At 41.3% G+C, this 10641-nt stretch overlaps 1 long non-coding RNA gene across 1 annotated transcript; it reads right to left on the bottom strand.

Moving 5' to 3' along the window:
* Positions 1 to 1849: 1849 nt before the first annotated feature.
* On the bottom strand, positions 1850 to 6352 carry LOC131497237 (uncharacterized). The gene is made up of 2 exons (XR_009254823.1): positions 5616 to 6352; positions 1850 to 4242 (listed from the first exon to the last, which is right to left on the bottom strand). It is a non-coding gene; the product is annotated as an uncharacterized LOC131497237 (long non-coding RNA).
* Positions 6353 to 10641: the final 4289 nt, after the last annotated feature.

Below are 10641 nucleotides of genomic sequence, written 5' to 3'. Positions count from 1 at the left end.
CCCCCCTTTTTCTCTCAAAAATAAACATTTAAAAAAATGAAACTTAAGCCAGCAAAGCCCCTGTTGGCCCGATACCTTGCTTACAGATTTCCCAACAGCCTTACCAGGTGAGTGAAGAGTATCACTTCCTGGCTGGTGCAGGAACATGGCAGGATATTTTGGGGGCCTTAAGAAGAGGAATTCACCCACATCTACAGGTACTGCCGGAATGTCTGATGGCAAGTATTTGGCTTGTACTCTGGCCTAGAGCAGCTACTAAAAGTTCAGTCAACATTCTTTATAAAAAGTTCCAGCAAAGCAAATTTGTAAAGATCTATATGACCAGTCACTATTCTTGCTAAGCCTATGTAAATAATTAGGCCAAGTTTGTTAAAGCAAACTTGTTTTTCAAATGAATTAGTTTTGATTTGGCTATCGCTGGAAATAAGGTGGTTTGGGGAGAAAATTATGTTTCGGTAACATCTTTGCAGGTGTTAAACTCTAGTTCTGATTGCCTCTGAATGTCTGTTGTTTGCTCAAGCTGGACAACTTGTGGTACGCTTCAGAGAAATTGCCACAGTAGCTCACGTATGGAGAACCCTCCTGCTTGCTATTCTCTGGGCATAATAACAGGACTCCATGGCCATATGATTATTTGAACAGCTGGAAAATGGGATGGATTCCCCTGCAGTGGTAAATTCAGCTATCACCTTGGCCAATTCCGTGTGGCTGGGATGACCAGAGTATGTCCATGGGGTTAACCCCAGTCCATGGGGTTAACTATGCTTGTGGAGATAATGGATGGCCCCACTTTCCTTATGCCTGGATTGGGTGATACACTTGGGGGTGCCCTTATCTCCTAAGGCAAGTTTTCTCCCACTTGCCAGTGATTCCTCATAATTAGGATATTGTTAAAGTTAGACATCAAACAAGGAGGGCTTATTGGTGGTTTAATCCCTTAACCATATTTGCCCCAGGGGTCACCTCTATTGATGTAAAATTGCAAATAGAGGCTTTAGCCAAGCACACAGTCGCCATCTTAAAAGACCCAGCTCAGCTTAAAAAGTGGCCCTTCAAAACTGAATGGAGCTTGATATCCTGACTGCAGCCCAAGGAGGCACCTATGCTTCATTAAAGCAGGGCTGTAGGTATGTACTCCATATTATCACAGAAATAAGACAGGGTTACCACCGGACACGTATACTCAAATTAAGGCTCTACAAAATTCTTCCCTCTCTTTCAAGGACTGGTTAAGTTCCTGGTTCACAGGAGGACCATGGTCAACTATTAAGGATCTCTTTGTTGGACTTCTCATTCTTATAGCCATACTAATCCTCATATGTTGCCTTTTCCAGAGTTTCTGTGCTTGGTGCCAAGACTCCATCACTACAATAACTTCAGGTTGACAGATGGTCCTTACCATCCACAGAGATATTTCTTTGATGTCCACAGCAGACTTGGCTGCCTCCACTTTTCCTAACTCCCCTATACATTCCTGACTAATCAATGTTGACCCATTAGGTAGGGACATCTGTAGGTCTCTATTCAGTAGCAAGATGCTACAGAAGATGAGGCCTTCCACCTGCCTTCAACAATCTTAAAGATTTAAAGGTCAGAATTGTTCAGGGGGCAGGGGGCACCTTGGTGGCTCAGTCAGTTAAGGCTCTGGTTCTTGATTTCAGCTCAGGCCATGATCTCATGGTGTGAGTTCAACCCTGCATCGGGCTCAGCAATATGAGAGTGGATGCTGCTTGGGATTCTCTCTCTCCCACTCTCTCTGCCCCTCCCCTGCTCACTCTGTCTTTCTCTCAAAATAAATAAGCTTAAAAAATTGTTCGGGGGTGGGGGAATGAGGAGAACAAAGACAAGAGAACCATAATCAAAATTATATTTTCTCACAACTTGCAGCCCACTGATAAATCCCTGAGACATGCAGAGCGTGGCCCTGCTCAAAGTGCTCATGGCTGCCTTAATGTTGATGTTTTGCTAGAGACTGAAAGCAACTGGCTTCACAACAGCCTGAACTCCAGGATCCCGTGACTCTTCTCTAACATGCACAAATCCCTTTAGAGACTTAGGTTATCTCTACCTTCCCCATCCCCCAAACTTAAAAGTATACAATCAGTCATTCCTTACCTTCCAAGTACAACTCTTTCTGCCAATGGGTCCTGTCCCTGTGGTATAATTAAAACACCTTTTTGCACCATAAAATGTCTCAAGAATTCATTCATGACCATTGGGCTCGATGACCCTGCATCACATAGAGATGGTGACACTAATGTGCAAAGGTGCTTAGGACGTGGCTTCCTCCTGTCCATAGCACAGTTATGGACACAGGCATGGACACGGAAGGACACCATTTTACTGAAAGAACACAGCCCAGGGTCACACAGCTGGTAAGCAGCACACTGGATCTCAAACTCTAAGCTCCTGGCCCTGCCCCCAGGGGCCACAAAGGGCTCTCCAGATGGGAAGCTGATACTGGCTTTGGGGACACTACCTTACCTCCATGAATGATCTCACCTGTTCAAGGCCCCCAGTCTCTGTTCACTGCTGCTTCTTTCCTTGATCCCTGCTCCAGTTATAATTGGGGTGACCCTGGCCACCTGCTAGGCCCTCCCTGCCCAGCACACCTGGTGCTGCTAACAATATGGGTGTTGTCCCAGGGCCCCCAAGAGATAAGCTGATGAACTATTTATCTTAAAATGCTCTCATTCCTGCAGATCCCAGGAGATGCCATGAGAGTCAGCTTGGATTATTCCCCCTGTGGGGTTCATAATGTAAAGTCCAACCTAGTGGGTAGGAGGGTCACATAGACAAGTGACAGATCGACCACTATTTGAGGTATTAAAAGGTCTAGGCCAATTAGAGATGATTTGGGGACCAGACAGCCTTCTCACACCAATATTTCAGGATATTCCAGGTCTGGAGACATATTTGATTATAATTTTATCATGCTCATTCAGTCAAATATAGCTCTTTTTCTTTGGGATTTCTTCATTCATATTTATAGAGGGGCTTCTCAATTACTAAACATACGGGAATTTCTAGTTAGCTTTTTAGCAGCGATTTCTAGCACATTATATTACCAAAAGATGCTCTGTGTGTTTCATTCCTCTGGAATATATTGAAATTTCACGTATGGCCAAGATAAGTAGTATGAGTTTTTATATCTGTAGCCTATGTGCCTAAAGTTAATGTGTCCTCCACAGTGTTATATGTAGATGTGGACACATATATGGATATTGCTGTGGGATTTCAGATGGTTGCTAGCAAGATCTATATCTTATGGATGTTATGTCTTCTTTGAGTTAGAGAGGGTTGAAAACTCTCATTCTGCTTATGTATTTCATTGGAGTTCTGAAAGGAGGGAGAGAGCTCCGAGAAGAGGGGAAAGGGACCTGGGTTGGGAGGGACCAGAAACCAGAAGGTCTGCCAGTGTTCCAGAGAGCAGCAGTCGTTGGGATGGCATGTGGTGATGTGGTAGGTGAGAAGTGGCTTTTTAAAAAATAAAGTCACGCTGGGTGTCTGTGTTGATCTACCAGGGGTGAAGGGAGCTGATTGGTCAAGAGAGAGAGAGAGAGAGAGAGAGAGAGAGAGAGAGAGAGAATAAAGGTTACAGGCTGTTAAAGCAATGCTCAGAGAGTTGAAGGCTTGAACATAGATGGATCCTCCTCTGCTCCAGCTGCTACTTGTGTCCTGCTCACCTAGTGATTTATTGACCTGCTGACCAACTAACCTGTCTGAACCCCACCCCCCCCCCCACCCTACTCTAGTACTTGATCTAATCTTGGTACTGTCCCTCACCTCCTTCTTCTCCTGACACACCCCCTCCCCAATCTCACCCTTACTGAAACACCACCTCCAACTCCAATTACCACCCCACTCCATTCCCACCCCCACCTCCTCCCTGGTGCCCCTATGCCGCCTGATACAACCAGGACATGAAGGTACAGAAGCTGTTTTGTCTGTCTACTCATGCTCTTGTGTCCCAGTTACTCAAACCCAAATGTGAGTAATCATGGGACATCGGTGGATTCTTCCTTCGTATTGAGTTCATTCACACTGTGGTTAAACAACAGCTTTTTCATGGGGTTCTTGATGGGAACTTCAGAAGAACTTCAGTTCTTCCTGAAGACTGAGGACCACAGGGCAGGTTTCTCCACCAGCCTGAAGTAGTTGTGGCCACAGCTGTCCACATTCTGTTCTGGGTCTGGTCTGTGCTTCTTGGACCAAAAAGATCAGCATTGACAGGATGGAAACCTGAAAAGAGTATATTCATAATGTCAAGAAGGAAGGATTTATGAAGATACTAAAAGCCTCTGAGATCTTAGTCTTCAATAGGGGCTTATATGATATGTGAATTATATCTCATTAAAATTGTTTTTCAAAAATGTCACAAACTCTTATTTAATAGCATCTATGCACATTAGATTGGCTCCTGGAAGCCCTGTCAAGATCCTGATTCAAGCCATGTAAGTTTAGGGTCCATCTTAGATGTGATTTGTTTTCCTATCAGCACACTGTTCATATTTGTGAAGTTTGGTAGCCCTGGGAACAGTGGTATCTGAAGCATTGGTGTTTGTACGAGAGGGTTAAGAAGTGAAATGTCCTTTGTGCTCTGTGCTTCCTGGTTTGTTGGCTTTTAAGAACTTCTGGTCAGCCCATTCTTTGTGGTTTGGGAGGCTGCCCCTAGGTACTCTGTCCCACCTCATTGATGGGAGCTCTGAGAAGCCCAGCAGAAACTAGCTGCACCCTGCTGGGACATGTACAATAAGTAAATCACTAGGAGCGACCTGATCAGGAAGTGAAGGAGTTTGTCCTTTCTTTAGCCATCTATGTGCAGAGTGTTGAATTACCCAAAGGAAAAAGTTCCCAAATGTCTGTAGGATTGTTTGAATATAAAGATACACCTGGATCCCAGTGTGAATGTTTCACTTCCTCATGAAAAGGCAAACCTGTAGGACACCTGCGTGGCTCAACAGTTAAGTGTGTGGTTCTCGATTTTGGCTCAGGTCATGATCTCGTGGTTTGTGAGATTGAGCCCCATATTGGGCTTTTCACTGACAGCTCAGAGCGTGCTTGGGACTCTTTTATCTCCCTCTCTCTCTGTCCCTTCACCACTTGCATGGTTCCTCTTTCTCTCAAAATACATAAACATTTTTAAAACATCAAAATCTGTACCCCCCAGGGGAGAGAGACAGGGAACACCCATAGAAATAAGTAGACTTCTTTAGATTGGCAGGCACCAGATTCATAGAGCTGGATCTGGAAAGCCCCACTAGTCTGGAATAACCCTTGTACTGAGGCAGACTCATCCCCCATGAATAACTCTAGTCAAAATAGAATCTATTCTGTTTCTTTTGAGACTACAGAGGAGGAAATTTCTTGGTCGTCTTTATTAGAATTTTCCTCCTCTACCTGGGCTGCATCTTATAGATCAGTTCAGCTTTCTCTCCCTACCCATCTCTGAGTTTTGCATAAACTAACTTTTCTTGAATTTCCCACCTGCCCCTGGTCATGGCCCATGGTCTGTGAGAATGTAGTGAAGAGACTGGACAGCAACATGCAGAAGAATGAAACTGGACCACCTTCTTACACCATACACAAAAATAAACTCAAAATGAATGAAATACCTAAATGTGAGACAGGAAACCATCAAAACTGTAGAGGAGAAAACAGGCAACAACTTCTTTGACCTCAGCTACAGCAATTTCTTGCCGTCTCTGAAGGCAAGGGAAATAAGAGCAAAAATGAACAATTGGGACCTCATCAAGATAAAAAGCTTCTGCACTACAAAGGAAACAATCAACAGAACTAAAAGGCAACTGACGGAATGGGAGAAGGTATTTGCAAATGACAGATAAAGGGTTAGTATCCAAAATCTATAAGGGAGTTAACCAAACTCAACACCCAAAAAGAAATAATCTAGTGAAGAAATGGGCAGAAGACATGAATACACACTTTTCCAAAGAAGACATCCAGATGGCTGACAGACACATGAAAAGATGCTCAACATCACTCATCATCAGGGAAATACAAATCAAAACCACATTGAGATACCACACACTGGTCAGAGTGGCTAAAATTAACAACTCAGGAAACAAGAGATGTTGGCAAGGATGTGGAGAAATAGGAACCTCTTGCATTGTCAGTGGGAATGCAAACTGGTGCAGCCGCTCTGGAAGACAGTGTGGAGGTTCCTCAAAAAATTAAAAATAGGACCACCCTACAACCCAGCAATAGCACTACTAGGGATTTATCCAAAGGATACAGGAGAGCTGATTCATAGGGGCACATGTACCCCAGTGTTTATAGCAATGCTTTCAACAATAGCCAAATTATGGAAAGAGCCCAAATGCCCATCAACTGATGAATGGATAAAGATGTGGGATATATATACAATGGAATACTACTTGGAAATGAGAAAGAATGAAATCCTACCATTTGCAACAACATGGATGAATTGGAGGGTATAGTCAGAAAAAGACAGATATCATATGTTTTCACTCATATGTGGAACTTGAGAAACTTAACAGAAGACCATGGGGGAAGGGAAGGGGAGAAAATAGTTTCAGACAGGGAGGCAAACCATAAGAGATTCTTGAATGTGGAGAACAAACTGAGGGTTGATGGGGGGGAATGGGAGAGGGGGAAATGGGTGATGGGCATTGAGGAGGGCACTTGTTGGGATGAGCACTGGGTGTTGTATGTAAGCGATGAATCATAGAATCTACCCCCAAAACCAAAAGCACACTGTATACACTGTTAGCTGACTTGACAATAAATTTAAAAAAAAAAGGAGTCAATTACTAATATTAACAGCTAGACAGCTGCCAGATGTTTCAAGGGTACCCAAGACTGAGGATGGTTTACATTCATATCAATATGGCCTGCCTTTGGTGCATTTGATCCCCATGATCATTGTGCTGACAGCGCCTGCTCTCTTTCAGACAGTGGCCACTCAAAGACGGTGTGCATTTCCCACCAGCATGCATTAGAGTGACCTGAGTTTTGAGAGCTGAAGAAACAAATGGTATACGTTGTGGAGGCTACTTTCTAGAAAGGTTCATTTGTACAAAATTAAAGCTTCGTATATGAATTTGTGTGAATTGCTTTGTGTGTGTGTTTGCTCCTAAAATACAGGTAAGTCTAGTTTTTGTAAAATGATATGTGTTCTTTTGTTTTGATGACCATATCCAGGACTTTTGTATTCTTTTAGAAGTTAATTTTCATAGTTGTTATTGATTGATTTAGGTGCAATACTCTGAAATAGGAACGTGAATTCCTTTCATTGGCTATTTGACGGGTGTAATCAAGGAACTTAAAATCTCATAGATATCATCAGAATATATAAGATCATCTGATTATGCAAATCTTTATTTACTTCAGAAATTTGACATTTTGGGCTGCGATTCGGTATCAAAGTAAACATTGAAAGAAAATGTCAATGTGTTTAGGAAGCGAAAAAGAAGTATAATTTGTTTGGAATAATAATTCCATATTTATAAGAGCAACTACCCATCACTCACAGTTATGTCCCTATCTGTAAACATCTGTCTATATAACATTCTCATTTGTATCTCTAGTACATTTTTTTATTGTTACTTTCTCCCATTCTTTCATAAATTTTGGGCATATTTTTGGAGATATTCAAAAGGAGTTTAGGTTCTTTATGAATGTACATTAGAAGTCATTGACTTCTTATCGATCATATGTTTAATATTATGTATTTTTCTATTTTAAGTTGGTTTATAAATTCTTAGGTTAACTATTTAGAAAGTATTTGGAATGTGTCAGCAAAATAAAATCCCTAAGTGTTGTCCATTCTAGTTTTGCTATAGCTTCAGTGTGGTGTAATTTATGTATAATAACACCTTTTTAAAGGAAATGATTTGTTGATATTTGACATATAAGGAGTAATGAAGCTATCACCACAGTAAGAGAATAAACACACTCCATCACTCCCAAAGTTTGCTCCTGCTCCTTTCTAAGCCATCTGTCCTCCTCCTTTGAGGAGGCATTTGAAAGTCTCCTGGAGATTGCTTGAGGGTTTGTAAAGATGATTCTTTGTGACAGATATATTGTAAATGTCTTTGATGGATTCCTCATTGTCTCCAATATTATTTCAGCTTCTCCATATTTTATCCTACCATTTCTCTCTTGGCTCTGATGTGTCTGGAATTCTGTGGAAACACAACATTATTACTGCCTCCCTGGGAATTTGTGCATTTCTAATTTACCTCTGGAGAACTGTATTTGCTGTTAGTATACTAAAGTACCTTATATTTTTTAAATCATAAATAAGCAGAAATTTTTATACTCACTGTGCCTTTATATGCACTCAGTATTACAAATTTCCTTCTAATCTGTTCAATTTTCACTGTCATTTAGACTGAACTATTTAAAAATTTCTGTAGAAATGTCTTCTTTGACCCATATATTTTTTAAGTTCAAGTGTAATGTACATACAATGTAATATTAGATTCAGGTGTGCATTACAATTCTACAGTTCTTTACATTTCTCAGTGCTCATCAGCATAAGTGTACTCTTGATCCCCTCTTTTGCCCATCCTCCCACCAACCTCCCCTCTAACCCATGTGTTCTTTAGAAGCTTATTTAATCTACAATGTTTTTGTCATTTTCCAGCTATCTTTCTGTTTGTGAGGTCTAATTTGACTCATTTGTGGTCTGAGGACATACTTCCTATGATTTCTGTTATTGTGGCTGATCAGATGTATCTTATGGCCGCAAATAGGGCCTGTCTCAGTGAATGTTCTATGTGAGCTTGACAGGAATGTATAATCTTCTGTTGGATGAAGTATTCTACAGATGGTAATGGATCCAGTTGATTGGTGGTGCTGTTCAGGTCGTATGTGATCTTACTGAATGTCTGTATGCTGGATCTGTTGGTGCCTGATAGAGGGTATTGAATTCTCCAGCTGTAGTAATGGATTCAGCTCTTTCTACCAGCAGTTCTGTCAGTGTTGGCCTTTTGTATCTTGACACATCGGCATGCACATTAGAAATTGATGCATCTTTTTGGAGAACTGACTTCTTTACCATTGAAGTAATGCCAGTCATTATCCCTGACAATTTTCCTTGCTCTGTAGTGTGTCTGAAGGATAATTTCACTGGTTACAGACAGTTTGATGTTTAACACTTGAAATATTCTCTTCTTCTTGATTGTGTGGTTTATGAAAAGAAGTCTCAGATATTTCTTATCCTTGTTCCTCTTGGGTAAGGTGTTCTTGCTCCCTTCTCTCCTTACACCCCCATCCCCTGCTCCAGATTTCCAAAGCTGTTTTAATTATCTGTAGTTGAATATTATACATTAAGTGTAGTTGGTGGGTGTTGTTGTTGTTGTTGTTGTTGTTGTTGTTGTTGTTGTTTGTATGTTTGTCTTGGGTATTTGTCCTGCTTTTGATTTTTTGAGAATCCTGGATCTGTGATTTGGTGACTACTATTTACTTTGGAAAATCCTCAGTCATTATTGATTCAAATATCTCTCTTTTCCATTGTCATGGTATTCCTAACGTGTGTGCTACACATTTTGCAATTGTCCCACTGGTCTTGGGTTTTCTGAGCCATATTTTTAACTTTTTTCTTTGTGTTTCCTTTTTGGAAGGTGCTCCTGGAATTTCTTTAGGCTCAATGATTATTTCCTCAGCTATGTTGAGTCTGTTAATCCATCAAAGGCATTTTTTTTATTTCTGTTATGGTGCTCTTGATACCTCGAATCACTTTAAAGTCTTAGAGGTTCATCTCTCTGCTTACATTCACCATCTCTTTTTGCATGTTGTCCACTTTTTTTTCATTATCTGCATTATCATAGGAATGGAAGTGGTTTTAAGTTCCCAGACTGATAATTCCTACATCTCTGCCATAGGAAGTGTGATTCTAGTGTGTTTGCTGTCTGTGTTCAAACTGTGTGGTTTTTACTTTACTATGCCTTGTAAGTTGTGCTGAAATGTAAATGTTACATGCTGGTAAAGAAACTGAGGTAAATAGGACATGAGTGTGAGGTTTTTATATTTATCTGGCTAGGGGTTAGGCTGAATTTACTTCCAGGTGAGACAGGAAGGAGAGAGCCCTGGTGTTGAGTATTTTCCCTCACCTATATTGCTTACTCTTTGGGAAATCCCCAGTTAGTCTCTTAGTTCCTCTTGAGGGCAGATCTTTTCTGGAAGAACAGAATACTTTTGGAATTTATTTCTAAATGAGTATCTCCCCCTCCCCCTGCCACTGTAGAACACTTGCCTTCACAAAGAAACACAGCTATTAAGTATTTTGTGTGTTCGTATTCCTTTTCACTTCCCCAGCCCATGGGGCTGGGTGACAAGGGACAGGGAACCTCAGAGGTTCCTAAGTGGCTTTTTGATAGCATGATGATATTCCAGTATCCTGGCAAGAGTGTAGGGCTGGCCTCAGCCTCTCATCATCCTTTAAAACTTTAGAATGGGGAACTATGTTGATGGTGTCAAAACAGGATCATGCCTAGATTTGATTGGGCTAGAATTTATCAAGGGTGACTGAGGTCTGCAGAGCACTTTTTGCTCTTTTTTTGGAAACACTAGCTGTCATTTCTGTTGTTGCTTGTGCTTTAGCTCTAGCCGTGTTTTATTCTTTTTCTCATTTGGTGGCTTCTATTTCGTTTGTAG

Source organism: Neofelis nebulosa, chromosome 16 (assembly GCF_028018385.1).
Source record: "Neofelis nebulosa isolate mNeoNeb1 chromosome 16, mNeoNeb1.pri, whole genome shotgun sequence".
Taxonomy (NCBI): domain Eukaryota; kingdom Metazoa; phylum Chordata; class Mammalia; order Carnivora; family Felidae; genus Neofelis; species Neofelis nebulosa.
The sequence above is the reverse complement of the archived record's forward strand: the minus strand, read 5'-3'. Positions and strand labels throughout refer to the sequence as shown.